At 37.8% G+C, this 21294-nt stretch overlaps 1 protein-coding gene across 6 annotated transcripts in view; it reads left to right on the top strand.

Annotated features, from left to right (window-relative positions):
• The window catches only part of RBFOX3 (RNA binding fox-1 homolog 3), a 967429-nt gene that overhangs the window by 688332 nt on the left and 257803 nt on the right, over positions 1-21294 (top strand). For all 6 annotated transcript variants that reach the window (XM_072645213.1, XM_072645209.1, XM_072645206.1 and 3 more), the window contains one exon: positions 14703-14741. The gene's annotated coding sequence lies outside the window, so the exon portion shown is untranslated. The remainder of the gene's footprint in view (positions 1-14702; positions 14742-21294) is intronic.

Raw genomic sequence — 21294 nt, 5'->3', positions numbered from 1 at the left:
AAGATTCACCCAACACAATGTAGGAATCCCTCTAATTGTTTTAGTTCTTTGAGGGTACCAGTGTAGCACTTGGTCTCTCCTATCTATTGTACCTCAGTCTCACAACATAATTGGCCTGCCCCCTTTTAACTATGTCCTTGCAATATATATATAGTAAGTATGTAAGTGGTATAGTATGGAAAGATTATTGAGTTTTGAGTCAGAGGACATGGGTTTGAATCTTGGCTTAGCTGCATGCTGTGTGTGTTATTTGTCCTTCATTTTGTAGAAGACAAATGACAGAATAGAGTGATGTCTTGAATTGGATTTAAGTGAGGCATAGTTATACAAAGCTGTCAGCCTCACTTACACTTCCAGAGTCATCAAAGTCTAGTGGCACAACAAAAGTCAGGACAACTGGTGATAGTCTGGGGTGCAGTGTATGACCTTGGTGTCTTTGATGTCTGAACTAGCTCTAAGTGCTCTACAGTGACCCCCCTTCAGCTGCCTTCATGGCCATTGGAACAAATTGTTCTCATCTGCCCATTCTGCCAGAGAAAGGAAGTCCACATGCTTAGAATAGACATCCCCTTAACTCACTGACCCATTTGAAACCTGTTAGGTACCTTCAGTCTGAGCTAGCCCATTTTCTAAGATGGTTTTATTGGGGTGCAGCCAGAAATAAGAGTTGAGTGAAGATGGATACCAAAGGTGGATGCATAGCCTTGAAAAGGATTCATCAAGCCCTCATACCAGGGATTGTTAGTCCTTCCTGAACCCTACTTAAGTGATCTCAGTCAAGTCACTAGCCTCTCTGGACCTTTATTTCTTCATATGTAAAGTTATGGGCTTGGTCTAAGTGGTGTCTAGGGTCTCTTCTACTCAGGGGTGTACTAGAGCCAGCTCAAACTGGCTCCCAAGACCTAATTATTAAATTTTTAATATGAGTATTTAAATCTCAGAAATTGGCAAATACTATGATGTATTGTTTAATTGATTAGCTAGACATAAGAAAGTGATTGAGTAAAAAATGTAAATAATGAAGATTAAATTTAAAAGTGTGCCATGCATTTTTTTCCTGAAGAGCTATTAAACATTTATCAATACATACCCATATCTAACTCTAAAACCTATTATCTTATTTATTTATTTGTTACATTTTGAGTTCTTAGTTTTCTCCCTCCCAACTCTGCATTATAGAAGGCCAACATTTGATAGAGAGATATATAGATACATGGAACCATACAATACATAATTTCACATATCAGTTCTTTCTCTGGAGGTAAATAGCATTTTCCTTATATCACAGTTTATTCAACCATTCCCCAATTAGTGAGCATCCCCTAACTTTCCAGTTCTTTGCCACCAAGAGAGCTATTTTAAATATTTTAGAACTATAAATATCTTACATTCTTTTCCTTTTTTCCCAATTACCTTGGGAAATAAGACACAATAGGGCTATTGCTGGGTCAAAAGATGTACACAGTTTTATAACTCTTTGGACATAACTCTAAATTGCTCTCCAAAATGGTTGGATCAGTTCATGCCCAATTTTTCCATATTACCTCCAAAATTTGTCATTTTCCCCTTCTATCTTTTCAGTCCCAATCTGATAGTTGTAAGATGGTACCTCAAAGCTGTTTTAATTTGCATTTTTCTAATCAATAATGATTGAGACCATTTTTTCATGACCGTATGTAGCTTTGATTTCTCTTCCAAAAATTGTCTATTCATATCCTTTGAAATCCTATGATCTTTTAAAACCATTTCCCACAAGTCATTGTTGGCAATATTTATGAGACTCTATCCTATGTGTAGCCACCATGTATCTTTCCACCATGACCTATGAAACCAATTTGATAAAATAAAATCTTAAGCTGAATTAATAGAAAGTGTCCATAAAAAGAGAGATGGTATTCACTGTCCTCTGTCCTGATCAGACAGAGACCCATAAGAATCTGAGGTCAGGGACAGTATCATTCTGGTCTTTATATCTTTAGCTACCGTGTCTGATACGTGCTTAGTGAATATTTACTGGGTTAAGTAGAATGAACTGAATTTAAGTAACTGAAAAATTATCGTATAGAAAGGAATTTGATGTGTTTTGTTTGGACCCGGAAGACAGAACTAAAAACAACAAACAACAGTAATAATATTAATGAGTAGCATTTCTAAAGTGGTTTCTGGCTTATAACGTTTATTCATTTGACATAGCAACCTTTTGAGCTAGGCGAGGTGTTATTGTTATTTACAGAAGTAATAATAGCTGCTATTTATACAGTAGTATAAACTTCGCCAAGCACTTTTACATATATTATCTCATTTCTCCCACAATAACTGTGTAAGGTAAGTGCTACTCTTATCTTCATTTCATAGAAGAAGGAAGTGAGTCTCAGGGAAGTTGGAATTTTCTAGTAATTAAAATAAAATACTTCATAATTAACAGAGGCTGAATTCAAACACAACTTCTAGACTTTAAAACCATTATCACACTACATTATGTATAAACTACCAGATTTGGGATTGAAATAAGGAGAAAACTTCCTAACAATTAGAACATAAATTCTTAACTTTTGCTGTGTCATGGACTACTTTGGTAATGTGGGAAAGCATTATGAATCCCTTCTCAGAATGTTGTTTTTAAATACATAACATAAAATATGTAGGACTATAAAATAAGCCAGTTATATTGAAATACAACTATTAAAATATTTTTAAAACAAGTTTATGAACCCTAGGTTAAGAACCCATGAATTAAAGCTATCCAAAAGGTAAGTGGGCTCAGGAGGTAATAAGTTTCCATGACTATAGGTCTTTAAGCTGCAGTCTCTGAGATATCGTAGGGGGCACTTATACTTTGTGTAGAAAGTAGATCAGATGGCCTCTGAGGTCCCTTCTGGCTCTGAGATTATATGGTTCCTTAGCAAGCTAAGTTAGAACATTAGCCAACTGTCTGGAAGAGTATGATGTACAAAACCATACTATACCAAGAATAGTTCAATACTGTAACCCCTAGTAGTTTTTAATTGAAAGAAAAAGTATCTTCAGCATGAAACATAAGACTTTTTTGTTTAGTTTTGTTTTACCAAAAGATCAGTCAATCAAAGGATACTTTACAGTTCTAATTTAGGTCCAATGTTATACTGGGCACTAGGTTGGTATGAAGGAATATATGAAAGTATCATCTCTACCTTCAAGCAGTTCACACTTTGACTGGAAAAACAAGATAAATACATAATAAGAAAATTACAGAATTGCAGTAGGCCAGAGCAGTACCTTGGAATTTTGTGCCCAGGGCAAGAATGCTCATTTGAGGTAAAAGATAAAAAAGAAAGGAACTTACAGCAGAGAGCTATTTGCAACCCCAATGCTTAGCATACAGTACCTGGCACATACTAGGTGCTTTATAAATATTTTGTTGATTGATTGTCTGATTTTTAATACAGTAAACGAAACAGTAGTGGTCTGAGCAATACAAACTTTCCTGAGCATTTTGATTATCTTGGGAATTTGCAAGGGTTCTGGTGTGCAGGTTATTTCACCTAGGAGCCCATATAATTAAGGCTTCAGCTCTTAGAAGTTCATGTTGCATGGACAAATTGCTTTCAGAGGGAACACTTGTTCTCTGCAAAGCTATAATGCTACTATATTTCTCAGCCATTCAAAACTACAATTCCATGTCTTGGATCCTAAAGTTGCTCTTTGGTCTTGGCCCTGTTCTAAAGATGAAGGTTTTTGTTTGGGGGGTGGGAGAAGAGAATGAGTCATTTAAATGGATACAGCCCTGTCAGCATTTCCCTCATCTTCATTCTCACAGAGTTGCTTCTTATTTATGAAGTTGTGCCCTTGGCCATCAATTCTCTACAGTAAGTATAAAGGAAAATATTCAATAAGATATGTAGATAGAAACCAAGTGTCCATGAATGTAACAAGTGCTGTTTGCCCCCGAGAATTCGTGATGAAACTTATCTTCCTCTTCTTCATAGCGGGTGGGAAGCTCTGGCTATGGAATGTGGGAGATAATGCATCTGTCCTTGTTTTAGTTCATTTTTGCTAGAATGTTTTGGTTTTATTGTTACAAAAGAGGATTCAGGGAAAAGGAGTTGTGGGAACCGAGGTGTGCTAGAATCAGCTCATGTTGGCACACAGACTTAGATTTTCATTGAGCATTTACAACTTGGAACTCTGCGAATGTTACAAATCAGGGATTGATTATTGTTTTGCTGATCATCAACTTAAATAACTGATGGAGAAAATGTTAATAATAGACAAAATCCAAAATTGTGCCATGTGTAAATGTTTTCCATAGAACCAGTTGTTAAGCACTTACCAACGCATCACTGCCTAGGGGGATACTGATATGTCACCTAAACTCCTATTTCTCTTAAACAGTGGCTAACAACTAATAAAACAAACATATCCCAACATGGATAAAACAAACAAACAAACAAACATGGAGTATATTGGGAAGAAACACTAGGCCACCATAGCCAAACTTCTACAAGTTTCTCAGAGCCTTAACTCACCGCTCACACCCATGCTCTGCTGCTCACTGAACCATGAATCTCACAAAGGATCGGTCAACTGGACAACTGCACATCATCAATAATGCCACATGAATCTAGCTTAAATACCTCCTCTTCCTCAACCTAAACTCAGGTGGAGGATCCAAAGCTCAGCTCTAGAGGCAGTCCAACTGTCTCTACACCCATTGCCAGCATAGATTCAACAAACATTTACTAAGCACCTGTTGTGTGCAAGCTACCATGATAAGGCTATAAAAAAGTATAATACAAGACAAATTAGGGAGAGAGAAAGCACTGGTAGTTAGGGTTGGGGGTTAGAGACCACATCTGACATGATATCTGAGGTGATCTTGAAGGAAGATAAATATTCTTAGGGGCAGAGATTGCAACAGAGCACATCCCAAGCATGGGAGATGGCCTCTGCCCATGCACAGAGACAAGAAATGGGGTACCAAGTTGGGAGACAACTAATAGTCCATCATGACCAAGTCATTTATCTCAAGAAAATACCTCGCATGAAATAAAGCTGGGCCAGACTATGGAGGGTGTTCAGTGCCAGATTCTTTTTTATTCATGGGTTAATGGAGAGTCATATAAGGTTTTTCAGAGGGGATTGAGGGAGGAGAGATACCGTCAGACCAGAAACAAAGATTCTTACAAAAAGAAAATCAGACACATCTCTTTCAACTCCCTCATTTCACAGATGAAACCAAGGTCCAGAGAAGTTAAATAATTTGTTCAAGGTACTAAATATCAAAACAGAAAAGTTCTTAAGATTCCTAGCTCTACAGTAACTACTATTGTAATGTTGTACAAATCATTTGACCTCATCGGATCTCAGGCTCCTCTGAAAAACTGGAGTATTGTCCAGGTCATCTCTAAGTTATATTCTAGCTCCAAAAGTCTCTGTCAAAAATTATCGCTCAGACATATAGCATCAGGTCAGACTTGCCAGAGTAGATCAGGTATATATACAAAGGAGATCTGCCTTAGAGGCAGTGCAATTTTGAAAATACTGAGAGATCAGTTTTCAAGAAATCTAAAAGAAGAAAAGATATCAAGATTTGGAGGAAATAATGAATGTCATTATTACTGAAGTCAGTAGAAAAAATATCAATGACCACCAACCCATGTCTACTTTCTCAATTCTATAAAATTTTTATTAAAATAACACACATACATGTATATAAAAGTATATGTGTATATAGTACATATATGTATGAAATGCGTCCTTAAAACAGGTATGAGAAGGGAATAGGCAGGCTTTTATAATAGGCAGCTAAGTGACTCAGTGGATAGAATGTCAGGTCTGGAGTAAAGAATTCTCATCTTTCTAAGTTCAAATCTGGCCTCAGACACTTAGTAGCTATGTGTCCCTGATCAGGTCACTTAACCCTGTTTGACTCAGTTTCTTCATCTGTAAAATGAACTAGAGGAGGAAATGACAAACAACTCCAGTATCTTTGCCAAGAAAACCCCAAATGGGGTCACAAAGAGCTATACATGATTCAAAATGACTGAATGACAATATAAATAAATAATATTCTAGAGCAGATTATATCTTCACAAACTGACTAAAAGATGAGCATACAAGATCTCATTGTGTTTATTATTTGTTGACTCTAAAGAGCATTTGATTCAGTTTCTCTTTATCACAGAATGTGTAGTGTGTGTGTGTGTGTGTGTGCATGTGTGTGTGTGTGTGTGTGTTTAGTGTCCCATTACCGTATTCTGGTTCCTAGAATAGAATATTTTTATTGTCATCATCTTCAATCATGTCCCATGAAGCCCCATTTAGTTACAGTTGATCAAGTGATACAAAAGGGCATGTGCTTAAAATAATAAAAATAAAAGGCTAACAATAAAAGCTAAGAAGTCCCTAAAATGTTTCCCAAACTTCCAGGGAATGTGAGTTGTGAATCTTCTTGTCTAAGCTTCCTTCACTGGTATATTAACCTGTAACTACAAGAAAAAATGAACATACAAGTCCACTTTCTAGGCACTCAGTGGTGTTGCTACATCAGCAAGCTTATAGCAACCTGAGGCTGGGTAAATGGATGTTAGCAAATTGTCTGACAATAAAATCCAGGAGCCTCAGGGCCAGAAAAACATTGTACCTGCACCAGATCTGGAGATTTTGAGGTCTTGTAACAATGACCTCTCAAGATGGAACCCCAGCCAAGAGGATGTTGGTAGTTGTTGTTTTATAGCACAGAAGAGGGAAAACCTCTTATCAGTGGTTGCAAGAGTTAGACTTAATTGTAAGACAGCTTCCTACCTCCATATAAATTTTTCTCTTTTCTCTTCCAACACCTCAAACAAATCTTTCTGCATCCTATTTCTTTCATGAGAATTCCTGCCTTACCTTTCATCAGGTCTACTGGAAATACTCCCTTCCAAGTAGAATCTGATATCGCCACCTGCTTAGTTCTACATAGGCCTTTAGTTTCCAGTGATATGCCCTCCCTACATATATGTGAATAAAGGTAGATACAGGGTGAGTGCAAATAAGCTTCAGCAGATTACTAATAAAGAATTATCTTCCAAGAGGAAACATAACGCAGCAGAAGGATGCTGCATTTGAAATTACAGGATTTGGGTTTGATTCATCTCTACCACTTTGGTTTAACTCATTTCTCTACCATTTACTACCTGATATATCTTTAGGAAATTAAATTACCTAACATCTCTAAGCTTCAATTGCCTCATCTATAGAATAAGGCTGGATGGCCTCTAACATCCCTTCCAATTCAAAAAAAAACTATTATCCTATGAAATGTAGCATTAAAAATCATCACCATATAAATGTATGACCAGAAAAGGAAGTGGACCAGTCATGTAATAAGAGAAGCATAATAGATGGATAATCTGTGCACTCCATTTGTACCTACATAATGTTTTTTAAAAAAGCAGAAGGAAAGTCCTAGCACATTGATTGGTCCTTCCATGAAAGACTTATGTAAAAGCATAGACAAGATTCACATAGAATGAGATATAGTGGATAGGTTGTAAAATGACCCAATGTAAATGTTACCAAAATTGATGAGATCACAAATACATCAAATAATTGAAATGGGAGGTGTGTTTATGAGAGATAGAATTATCCATGTATATATGTGCACATACATATTTTTACACATTTAGATATACAGTCTTAGATATGTTTAAAGATAACATGATAAAATATAAAAACAACAAAATTATGCAAGAGAAGAATTAAGACAATGGATTTAAAAGTCATTGTGATAGACTTTTAGTTATTCTCACCAGTCAGAATAAAAAGAAACACAGATAATACAAAATTATGGTAATTCCAAGATCATTTTATTTGGCTCTATCACACAAAATCAGGAACACATGCTCACTCATCTCCAGCTCCTCCTAATTATACCCTAGCAAGGGCAGTAAGATGTCCCTGGGTTGCTCTAATAATGCTGCAAAGCAGAAAATCCACACCTGGGTAAGTGAGAATCAGATACATTGATTCCTTTGACATCCTTTTTCTCCTTAACTGTTGCCCAATTCTTTTCTACTGAATATTATATTTGCTGAAAAGTGAAAGAAGATTTTATGGATAGAAGAGAAAAAAAGTTAGGAACTTTGGAAGATGAAAAAGATATTCAGTAACTCTAAATTAGGAGTTATTAACTCAGAATCCATGAGCTTGCATAGATAGATAGATAGATAGATAGATAGATAGATAGATAGATAGACAGACAGACAGACAGACAGACAGACAGACAGACAGACAGACAGACAGACAGACAGATAGATAGATAGACAGGTAGATAGATAGATAGATGATAGATAGATAGATAGATAGATAGATAGATAGATAGATAGATAGATAGGCACACATGGAGATATATATCTCTATACACACATACACACATACATATATATATCTAAATGATTTCTTTTGTAATCCTATGTATTTCATTTCATATATTTTAAAATGTTATTTTAAGGTGATCATAGGTCTCACAAGATTGCCAAAAGGATCAATTACATACAATAGGTTAAAAATCCCTGTTCTAGTTGAAATTACCATGAGAAATGAGCCAACACCCTAGGAAGAGAAATACAGAGAAAGGTCCAAAAGAACAAGATCAAGATGGGTGAGGCTGAAAATTTATATGAAGAAGGTAGATAGTTACAAGGACACACTGATCAACTGAGTTTACTCCATCCACTTAATTAAATGACAAGATGTTTGGGAATTACCCTCCTCTCTTTAGAGGACTGGAGGACAGAGTATCAAATTCTTCCCAATGCCTTCCTTTCTAGAGGATAGAAACTGGATCTACAGATCACTCTACTTTGCAGTCTGCTGCCTCTCTAGGTTTCACCTGCTCAGAACAACATACTGCCATGCCAAGTACACTCTAGTGTCTCAATCCCTTCCCCCCACCTTGCTTTCTGATTTTTTTTATGTTATCTCCTACTTTAGATTATAAGATCACTGAACGCAGAGACTGTCTTTCTATTAATTGTATCTCACAGAGCCTGTCATGTCATCATCGTCATTTAATAAATGTTTATTAGATTGGATTAGATGTAAAGATCTTGTGATTACCAGATACAGTGAGACATAATGATGAGATTGCTTAAGATCTATCCAACTCACTTCTGAAGCTGGACTTCAGTAGCCTTGTGCTTCTGCTACAAGTTACCACTGTTGATAATGTCCTAAGAAGGAAGAGAGGTAAATTCCCATCTTTCTCCCCCTCCCTCCATTGTTCATCATAAGAAGTACAAAATAAAAGGTGAAGAGGGAGTTCTCAACTAATTTCTCCCATAGATGACTTTTTTTTCTCATCTTACTGGACCTTTATACCTCTGCTCTTAAACTCTCACTGAAGCTAATATCAATGTGGGGTAAATCCACTATCTTTTGCCAATTCTTAAATTTCCTGGACTATGCTATGCAAATAACCCAATCAGAATCTGAAAGAAGACAAACCCTTGTACCTCACTATCTCTACTAAAGCCCTTTACCTCTTGCAATTTCAACTATTGGACTGTGGGGACTGAATCAATCGGGGTTCCCCAGATCAGCAACCTTTCACAACACATTGATTGTAGTTTGGAAGAATAAATTGGAGAAATTCGAGGGAATTTTATGTAACAGGGTATATGTGGGAAGCATGGGTCTTTGACTAGCTGTAAAATTTTGGTATAATATTTTAGGATGCAACAGCAAACATACATTTACAAAGAGCCTCAATCTCAGTGCTCAAAATAGCTCAAATCTGAGACTTTTCTAGGCAGATGTTTATCTTATGTCCAGCAAATAGAGAAATACCTTGCTTTTCAGGACTATCACTGCCCTCAAAGAGCTCCCTTGAGAAGACTTTACAGTTTGAAAGACTTTAGCTTGGGGTAAGGTTGAGAAATATGAAGATCCTTTAAGCTTGGTAAATGTGTCTAGCTCTGTTTGAGCTTTGCTGAAGGGTTTCACCACAAGAGCACTAATGGAAGTCAGCACCACTAGCCTAATGAGATGTGCTCCTCCATGACTCTGATTCATTGAGGCAAAAATTCCCATAATTGATTATCCCACTGAGCAGCTGAGAGCAATGTTTGCTAACAGTGAGACTGAGAATCAGCTTCCTCCTGACCGACTGAGCATGCTCATAGTGATGTCCTCAGTAAGGTCCACAGAGAAGGAATGAATGGACCATAGGCATCTTTCCCTCTCAACCCCTCCTCAGAATAGGGTGTGTGTTAGAGTGGGGTATATGGCAGCAAGGGATGCAGACTTGAGAGGGGAAAAGGAGGAGTCAATTACCATCTCCAACAATGCAAAGTATGTTCACGTTCCATCTCATGAATCCCTCTGTTCCTACTTGGATGGGCAGCTTAGCTGTGTGCTCACACAATCTCTCAATGATGTATGCTACTCCACAACAGATGATGTTTCTTCAAATTGCAGCAAACCGCTACCCTCTTTTCTCTACAGAAATGGAAACTGTGGTTTGTGGAACATATCATATATATGTGTGTGTGTGTGTGTGTGTGTGTGTGTGTGTATCACAAGACCATTCATGTTTTGGCTAGTTTTGCTGAATTGCTTCTTTTTCTACCTTTTAAAATTATTTATTTCAAGGGGTGGCTCATTGGGTAGAAAAGGGAAGAGAACTGTATTCAAAATAAAGGTGATGTAAAAACAAAATATATCAATTAAAATTTTATTGTTGTTTTGTAATTATAGTGATTGAATTGAACTGTCCCTTAAGAAGTTCTCATCTCCAGACTGTAAGCTCCATGACTAGCACAATATCCTACACATAATTTTTTGAGTTGAATGAAATGTAACCATCAAGTATATTTGATACCAGAACAATCTACAAAGAGTGATTATGGGGTCTCTATCTTGAAAATTTTAGAAAAATAGGGTAAATACCCAGTATTGGGAAAGGGTAGAGTTAGGATTTGGACGCAGAAAGGCAAAAAGTTAGAGCTAAAAGACTTCCTGAGATTGGTTCTAACTCCATGAGTCTATGAAACACTTGAGGATCTGTGGGATCGAGATACTTAGCATTCTTTCAGTTTCCTCACATTGGACTGAGGAAAACTAATTCTCTACCTTTCTGCAGCTGGATTACCAAAATGTTTGCTTTGAACAAATATCATGATAAATATATTCTTATCCCTCAGGGATCCTTGAGAGGATCCAAGGGAAAGTAAGAAGCACTGAACGTTGAAAGGAAGCAGGGCAAGTATTGGCAGAACACAGTAGGAGAAGTTTCTCTAGTTCTTTGCCACAAATGCCCAAAGTAAGGATGAAATCAGCCTTCACAGTCCATTATAGTTTGTGTGTTCTTCTTAGTGAAAAGATATAGTTAGGTATACAGTGAAACTCAAACAAAGACTAGATAGAAAATTAGAGGGATGTAGGAGCAGGGGGCTTATGTTTATAAAGGGGAAGGGAGCTGATGAAAGCCCTGGGTGTAAGAAGCAGGATCCTAGTTCTAAGTAAGGCACATGTTTGTTGTTCAGCATTCAGTCATGTCGACTCTTTGTGCCTTTGTGGACCATAGAGTCCTTCTATCTTCCACTATCTCCCAAAGCCTAGCCAAGCTCATGTTCACTGCTGGAGCTATTTATAGGTGTCCTCTGCTCTTCCCCAGTAATGTGTTAGACATTTTCTGACCTGAGGGACTCATAGCATCTTAATAATGTCTTTGGGATTTTGTTGGCAAAGATACTAGATTGATTTGCCATTTCCTTCTCCTGTAGAACACTTTTTGTCAGAACTCTCCACTACGATCTGCCCATCTTAGGTAACCTTGCATGGTATAACTCATAGTTTCATTGAGCCACGCAAGCCCCTCTGTCATGACAAAGCAGTGATCCAAGACGGGGTGAGGCACCTTGGTAATCATCTATCTTGAGCCCCATGTCTCCCATCTTAGAGACAAAGAAAGAGATGTGAAACTATGTGTTTAAAATCACAAGGGTAATGATCAGAACTTATATATACACAACAACTTCAAATAATAAGTCAAGATTTGAATCCAAGCCCTCTAACCCTTGATACAAAGTTCTAGCCACTGTACTACACTGTTTTCAGTATTATTAAAGAAACACTTTGGGATAAGGAGTAAAAACAGGGTCAGAAATGAACTAACATTTAATTTAGAATTGTTGGAAACATTGGCCTGTTGCATCCTTCCTCCCTCTACTTCTGTAATTCCCTCCCCTCAGAAAATTGAAATCCTCCCCTCCATGTGTATATAAAGAATATGATTCTTTAGACTGTTTGAAAAGAGTTCTGAATTTGAAGTCAGGATACCTGGTTTTAAATCCTGAAAGTTACTTCATCCCTCTGAATCCCAGTTTCTCCATCAATAAAATGAATCTATGTATGTGTATAGATATATATGTATATATACATACATGTATATCTATACACATACATATATCTATACACACATACATATGTACATACATATATGTATGTATATGTACATACACATATGCATATATGTATAACTACATAACTCAGAGGGTGGTTGCAAGGGAAATCTTTTTTAAAAATAATATTTTATTATTTCCCCAGTTACATGTAAAGATAATTTTTGTCATCACTTTTTAAATTTCGAGTTTCAAAATTTTTTCCCCTTCCCTGAGAAAATAATCAATTTGACATAGGTTATACATGTGCAATTGTGCAAAACATATTTCCATATTAGTCATGTTGTGAAAGAAGATACAGACCCAAAGGAAAAAAAAATGGGAAAAAAAGAAGTGAAAAATAGTACGTGTCAATCTTCGTTCAGAGTCCATCAATACTTTCTCTGGAGGTGGACAGCATTTTTCATCATGAGACCTTTGGAATTGTCTTGGATCATTGTATTGCTGAGAATAGCTAAGCCATTTACAGCCAATCATCATAAAATATTGCTGTTACTATGTACAAAGTTCTCCCGGTTCTGCTCACTTCACTTTGCTTCAGTTCATGTAGGTCTTTCCAGATTTCTTCTGAAATCATCCTGCTCATCATTTCTTATTGCACAACAGTATTCCATTACAATCCTGTACCGCAACTTGTTCAGTCATTTACTAATTGATGGGCATCGCCTCTGTTTCCAGTTTCCAGTTCTTTGCCACTACAAAAAGAACTATCATAAATGTTTTTATGCAAATAGATCTTTTTCCTTTAAAAAAATCTCTTTAGGATACAGACCTAGTAGTGGTTTTGCTGGATCAAAGTGTATGGTATGGTGTTATACCTTTGGGCATAATTCCAAATTGCTCTCCAGAATGGTTGGATCAGTTCACAATGCCAGCAACAGTACATTATTGTCCCAATTTTCCCACATCCAAGGGAAATACTTTTCAAAGCTTAAAGACCTATTCTAAATATGTAATCAGTGCTATTGAGCAGGATCAGACTTGTAGTAAAAAAAAATAGGGATTTAGATCCTGTGTCTGACGCTAAGAAATCCTGGGTTACTCAATCTTTCAAAGCCTTAAGCAACTTACTAGGAATTATCTACTGATTCAATTCAATAAGCATTTATTAACTGCCTACTATGTGCAGGGAACTAAGCACTAGAAATACAAAGACAAAAAAAAAAACCCCAGAAACAATACCTACCGTTGATTAAGTTTACATTTACTTTACTTTCTACTGGGAAACATGTTACAGATGGGTAAATATGAAGTATAAACAGATTAGTTTCTGATAGGATGGTACTAGCTGGAAAGGTCTGTTTAGGAGTTTACATTTGCTCTTAGCAAGGGAGTTGGGGATTCTAAGAGTCTAAGGTAAGGAAGGAAAACTTTCCAAGCAGGAGAGACGCCTTGTGTGAAGGCTTGAAGGTAAGAGATGAAGTGTTGGGGAATAGGAAGTAAGCCAGTTTGTCAGGGATATAGAGTGTGCAATTAATAGATAAATGGTGAACTGCAGTGGTGGAAGAAATTTTTGAGTCAGTAGTTTCCCACAATGATGGCATCACAGCTCCTTATCACAAATTTTTATTATTATCATCTTAGCAAACTATGGATACCCTTCAATTACCCATGGCACTGGCGTCAAGTGATAATACAGATAATTCAAGACAATAGGTGATCACAAATCATTTGTTCACATTTGGAGTTCATCGCATGATTTTTTATAGCAAGAATGGCACATTTTATCTTTCTAGTAATATTGTGTTTATTAAACTATATTAAAATTAGTTGGTATTCTACAAGCATACATTGACTAAGAGCCAGGGGAATTAAGCCAGACATGTGTTGGGTGGCAAGAGGAATCCAGCTTGGGATTCAACATTTGCCATAGGCAGTCTGCAAAGTAGATCCCTGACGTGGCTATCTTATCATAGGTTGTACAGGTAAGGGAGAAGAAACAAGTGGGAATCCCTCAGACTCTGGGGAAAAGAAAAACTAAACAAAGGAGCCTTCACGGAGTAGGAAAGAAAATAAATTTGGAAAATCTAGATAATGGTTCCAAAATGTTGTTTTCCTTTGTCTTTGCCTGTTAAGTAAAATGTCCACTTTCAGCCACACTTGAAATCCTGATGGCAGCAAGTTTAACCTGGGCAGGTTTCCGAGAACTCCTGGGGAGATAATACCTCCTGTTCCAAACTTGACTAGGCAGTGATCAAATAGCATCTCCAATAACCAAGTTCTTGATTACAGCCATTGATTGTAATTCTTTCTCCTTCTCTTTCTTTCTTTTCTTAGAGTCCAGAGTGCCCCAGGGGAAAATTGGCTGAATCAAAGGTATAAAGACTTTCTCTTTTGTTGTTTTTTGGAAGATTGTTTTTGACAGGTGTGATGTTGTGCTTGTCTGAGGGCTACTGATGATGAATTCCTTGAGTTTCTGGGAGTCCCCATTTATTACTGGGAGGATAAGCTTGCAGATAGAGCCAGAAGCCAGAGGAGATGGTATTTCTGAGTCTCTCTGTGAAATTTCCTCACTCCCCACCTAGATCTCACCTGAAATTTTCCAAGAAAGGCCAGGGAATTGGTAACCCAAAGGGGCAGAGCTGGGGAGAATTTAAAGGAGTTCTGCTGAATCGGATGCTATTCAGTAAATCCAGTTTTCCTCCAGCAGCATTTATTGGGTCTCCCCCGGGCACCTTTCCTTAGCCTTATTGGTACTGTGCCCTACTCAATGAGTGACTGGGCCATACTCAAAATGGTGTATTCTCTGATAGCATACAGATTGCTGCTGAGTAGTAAATACTAACAGAGGCCAAATAGCATCAAAAATCATAATTGGAATTGCTCTGACCTATCCCATCACCCCCCAACTAAGGCATGGACCTTAGGCAGTGGAATAGAGCCAAGTCATTCATGGTCATTTTAGGAGCTGTAACTAGGGCAGGGTGTCTGGAGCTCTGTTCAGGGGCTTAATTTGAAGGATACTGGTAGCACTTACCAGTAGTCCTTCAGCAGCACAAAAACAGTAGAGTAGAGCACCATGCTTCACCTTCACATCCCATTCATCCATTCAGCCATCCATAGAGGCCATATTACTACCTGACTGGCACTGCTGCCCTTCTCCCCCCTAGCCTAGTATCCTCTACAATGGACCTCTATAACCTTTACCTCCAGATTATCTGCCCCTAGTTTCTGGGAAAGTTAATCCACTCATTTTTGGAGCTCTTGAACCAGGACCCAAACCAGTTGATTGGTTATTGAATGCAAATTAAGCCTTAAGTTCCCAATAACTACTGGTTGATGCTAGATAACAAACCATGTTTCACCTTCACATCCTATATGGCCATTTTACCATTTACCTGCCTCAATTGTTTTTTTCTCCACCTGGACCAGCACCCTCCACATTGGACCTCTGAATGTGGACTTCCAGAATCTTTGTTCCGAGTACCTCAGAAAGTTAACCCACTTTTTTTTGATTTCTACCCTTGGTCCCAACCCAATTAATTAGTATGTGAGTGAGTGCAAAATAGTCGTCATCAGAACATACTGTATTTCTACAGTATGTAGAATTGTAATATTTCAAATGTTCACCTAAACTATCTTACCATACCTCTCAGCCTTCCTCTCCTCCTCTTTCTTTCCATCTTTCTTTTCCTACTCATCACTCTCACATGTATTGTCTTTCCCTGTTAGAATGTAAAGTCCTCAAGGGCAAGACTCATCATATTCCCTCTTATTCATTCATTCATTCATATCCCCAGCATTTAGCACAGTTTCTAGCAAATGCTTAATAAATGTTCTTTTCATTCACATTCATTCATGTGGTTATCATGATTGGTTATAATTGGGAGTAGCCTGTCACTGGAATGCTGGGGTCTGTTTCCCCCCTAAACTGAGAATGGGCTTCATGCTGCTTGTCCCTGAACCAATTTGTGGGACTTTCCCTGTTACAAAAATTTCTGCTTATAGTTTCCATAATTTCTGATCCTTTGCTCAGTCAGCAAAGTCACATAGGTGCTGGATAGTGGGTAAGAAGGACCTTACCCAGGTAGTTTGCTCAGCTAGTATGTCATCAGTGATGCTTTTAATTTTCTTGATGAAATCTTTGACTTGTGCTGTCCTGGATTATGCACAAAATAAGCTAGATTCAAGAAGCAGGAAAGTGAGAGGAATTAGGCATATGTACACAGACACTCATAAAGAAGGATTTCTGTGGCTGTGTACAAAAAGTCTGGGTTTGTGTTTTCCCCCAGTGTATTAATTACAGTCAGTGAGCAGGCTTTTCCAAGTATGTTAAGCTTGGACAGAGTAATTTATCATGCCAGTTTTGGTGAGCAAGAGGTAGGTCATGGTGCAGAGAGCAGGATGCAGATCTCTCTCAGACTACAGCCACTCTACCTGCTTCTTGGTGGATAGCTTTGTCCAAGACTGGTGTCAGAGAAAACAGAGAGGCAGCAAGGGTGAAAACAGAAAAGGCAAAGAGAAGCTTGTAATCCTTCACTAAGAAAGATGGAGTGATGAGAAAGTGCTATGTGAGTAATATGATGAGAGGTTTTCCCATGTCTTATGGAAAGCTATCTGCCTTGTGAACTTAGGAGGGGGTGTGTTAGGGGAGAGGAGGAAGTGTAAGGGAGAGAGTGACAGAAAAAAAGGTGAGTCGTTTAGTGTATCAATGAATGGGTCTATGTTGATCTCTTAGACCATAAGTAAAAACTTCTATTCTTGGAAGTTGTTTTCAACAACATTTGATGGAAGAGCAGAGAAATCTCAACCAAGATGATCCCCATAGATTTGACATTTGAATAGAAACTTCATCATTCCTGAAAAAGAACACCTGATTTATTTGTTCCCTACAGATCCCACCTTCTGAATTCTCCTGTAATCCACAGTTACCCTTGTGTCACTCTCTATCACTGTTGTGGTATCATCTTGCTGTCCTTGCCTGTGGCAGGTACCTGGAGTGCAATGTCAAGAAATCCTGATTCACTAGATTCTGTGGCATACGGATGCCCATTCTACCTATATTGCATACATCTCCCATCTTAGTGATAGTCTCACTTATGTTCAACGAGCATTTATTAAGTACCTAATGTGTACCAGGCAATGTCCTGAAACATGGAGACTCAGATAAGAAGCATGCTCTGCCCTCAAGGAACTCATGTTCTACTAGACACTAATTATTCATGCATATGGACACTAAGGGAAAAAATTACATTAATCAACAAGCATTTATGAAGTCTAGGCACCGGGTGTAAAAATTATAAAAAACAAAATAATCCCTGCACTCAACTAACTTGCATTCTCTCAGGGAGCTTAGATAGATAGGTGGATGGATGGAAGGATAGATAGATGGATGGATGGCTAGATTATAAATGCAATACAAAATAATTTGGAGGGAGGTAAATGTGGGGGAAAGAGAGTCTGCATCTTGGAACTATGGGCTGGAAAGCTGCATCTTGGACCAAAGCCAGAGAAAAATCTCCTAGACAGAATTATTTTCACTTGTAGATGAACCAATGGGAGAGGAAGACAGAAGAAGCAGCATGCATAAGGCAGGGTCTCCAAATTTCTTTGGTCACACACCCCCCCCAAAATTTTTTGAGCAGGCACTCTCACTATGTGCAGATATACTTACTTGTAAATTATATACATGTACCACAGTACTAATAATTATGTACATTATTTAAAATGTACAAAAATAGACATTTTTAAAGTATGAGATAAGGGTGAAATAATATTGATCCAAAAATCAATAGGGAATCACTGAAGGTTATTGAGTAAGGAAGCAAGCTAGTCAGAATTATGCTTTAGGAAATATCACTTCAGCAGCTATGTCAAAGATGAATTCGAATGGGGAAAGACTTGGGGCAAGGAGGCTAGTAAGAAGGCCATTACAATAACTTAGGCAAGAAGTGATAAGGCTCTGGACAAGGGTGGTGACTTTGTCAGTGAGAAAGGAGCAGATGTAAGAGATGTTGTGGAGGTAAAAATGATAAGATTAACAAATGAGTAGCTATATAGGGCAGGAGCATAGGAGTCAAGATGACACTGAGATTGGGAACCTGGGTAACTGGAAGGATGATGGTGTTCTCAGAAGTAACAGAGGAGTTTGGAAGGGAGGTTGGGCTGGGTTTGTGGAAAAGAGAGAATCTAATGAGAGTCCTAAAGAACAAAATACTTCCCTGCCTGCTCATTCTGTGCAGTTTACTATATCCCACCCAAAACAAAAAGGAGTGAAAGTGAGGCTCTTACTCACCAGTCATTCCCTGAAGTTTCCCTCTAAGGAGTTGCTGCTGCTGCTGCAAGGTGAGTTGAGGAGGCAGAGAATGAGCATGCACAAAACGTTTTCCAGGTACAAAACGTACCTGCACAGCTACTGTTGTGAGTACCTATATTGCAGGTTGGTTATACAACTGCTCTCAGGTGCCAACTCATGTCGCTGAAGGGTAGAATTTGCGACCTTGCACAGCAGTTGGATAGGAGGCTTATTGGGAGAACACAGGGGAATAAGGACAGGTGTAATAAGCCACAGAGTTGGCAGGGAGGTGGGAGAAGCTGTTCACCTTCCTATCCTTTGATTTGTCACTCACATACTCCTTGAGGTCAAGCTATGGCCCCCATTTTAGACAGCTGAATAGCTGTGTAACCTTAGGTAAATCATTTAAACTCAACCAGCCTCAGTTTCCTCATTTGTAAAATGGAAATACTAACAGTGGCTATTCACAGGGTACTTGTGAGTATTGTTAACCTGAAAACTTGGTTAAAGAAAAGGCAACAGGCTAATGCATACATCTTATGATTTAATTAATTAATTGCTCAATTCCCTATTAAAAAAACCGGTAACATAATCCATTATGGAGCCAGAAAAATGTTCTGGCTACCCAGTGCAGAAATCTTCTGGCTTCTATACATTTTGCTGTGAGAAAGGAACTCTCCTAGTTGAACAAATCATAAATTTAGTAAGACAAGACAATTAACAAAGTAGTGTCAGTTAGGCCTTGTGATTCCAGGCTGTGTAAAACATATGTCTCTGTGACATATGATAAGAAAATCCCACCAGGCTTCCTGTCCTAAACAGGTACTCGAAATAGCTGACACAGGAAATTGAAATTACAACCTAAGATGTCTGTATTTTCTTTACTATTAACATGCCATAACATAGTATATGTCTACAAATATTAAGATATGGAAAATGTCCCATTATTCAAGACAGTGTCTTAGGTTAAAGGTCTCCCAAGGAATGTTAAGTCAGCCTTGGTTGGCTTTTGTTGACATAGGAAGAGGCATTCTCTGAGTTTGCTTCAGAGAGAGCAAAGAGATTATTCCAAAATTTTATATTAAACGTTATTAGTATCAAAGGAGATGATGTATATGAGGTATAAAGTATGTAAAGTTGTGACTTGCTAATAACTATGTTACAAAGAAGGTATGAGAGAAAATATGAGACGTGTGTATTCCCCCATGGTGCCTCTGTTTATACTATTCAAATCTAAAGACCATTAACCGGAATGCTGAATTAATTCTGAGCTCAACAAACATCTCTATGGGATTTAAAATTTATTTTGACTAGGTAGATAGTGAGTAAGATTGCAAATGTCTTTCTTACTCTGATTATAAGTTGAGCCACTTTTAATTCCCGCTTCTCCTACACTGACCTCCCCTTATAGCCTCTGAGGCTCCTTGCTTAAACTGTGCTCACTATAGCCAAGGTGGGGAAACATTCACTTAGCAGGTAGAATATGTGACATATAAAAAGTTCAGAGACATACCTTCTGGGTAATTAATTATTTTATTAATCATGCTAGTGAATAATTAATAAAAAGGGTCAATGGCCCTCTCTAATGCCAAAGACCCTTCATGGAACCTGGTCAGTACTTCTGTGCCCTTGGAAGAGTGAATGTTCCTGAGGATAGCAATCAACTCTGATTGGTTAACAAGTAATGACGGAATGAACATGACAATGAGAGATATTCTTATTCTAATGAGGGTCTAAGGGACAGAACTCAGTTTTGGTCAAAGAGTCTTATCTATACATATATCACCCCAATCTAGGGCAAACTAGACAAAAGGTGGAATCCACTTCCATTCAGACGTCTCAGACTAAAATACAATGGGCCAGAATCTGCCAATTCACCTAAACTAGTTTTCTTGGTTGGGTAGGATCTGAACAAGATTGAGGAGAATGTTAGAGAATAAGGAAACAGGAAGACAAAAAATCCTGGATGTCCACAATTATAAATTGTTATTAATATAAAAGAGAAATAATCATTTCTCTCAGTTGGGACAAGTAACTATGGTGCTGATCTGGCAAAGGACCTAGGTTGGAATTCCAGCGCAGCTTTTTGCCACCTTTGCTACTTTGTCTTAAACAAGTCACTTACTTTCTCCAAACCTCAGTTTTCTCATCTGTTAAATAAAGGACATGGAGTAAGTGATGTCTGAGGTTCCTTCCAGCTCTAAATTTTATGAGTGAAAATGAATACATAAAAGGTAAAAATGGCATAGTGTATGACCATCAATAAGTTTTGTAACCTCAGTTCCCCCAGGCAACAGTAAAAAGACTATAAAGACAGAAAAGTTTTTTTTTTCCTTGAAAGATTTAAGAACTGATTCATGCAATGACTGACCGTGATTCTGTGGAGCCAATGACAAAAAATAGAACCCACCTCCTGACAGAAATAATAGGGTAAATATAGAGAATGAGATATATATTCTAATATGACCAGTTGCTCTATTTAACTATGAATATTTGTTAGAAAGATTTTGTTTTATTGTTTTGTTTCTAATATGAAAAGGGGAGGGAGAAAAAATAAGTTTTAATTAAAAAATAATTAATTGAAAAATTTTACTGATGTGTATTGGTGGCAGAAGCTTCCATACTGAAGGGCTC

The sequence above is a fragment of the Notamacropus eugenii genome, chromosome 2 (assembly GCF_028372415.1).
Source record: "Notamacropus eugenii isolate mMacEug1 chromosome 2, mMacEug1.pri_v2, whole genome shotgun sequence".
Lineage (NCBI taxonomy): Eukaryota > Metazoa > Chordata > Mammalia > Diprotodontia > Macropodidae > Notamacropus > Notamacropus eugenii.
The sequence above is the reverse complement of the archived record's forward strand: the minus strand, read 5'-3'. Positions and strand labels throughout refer to the sequence as shown.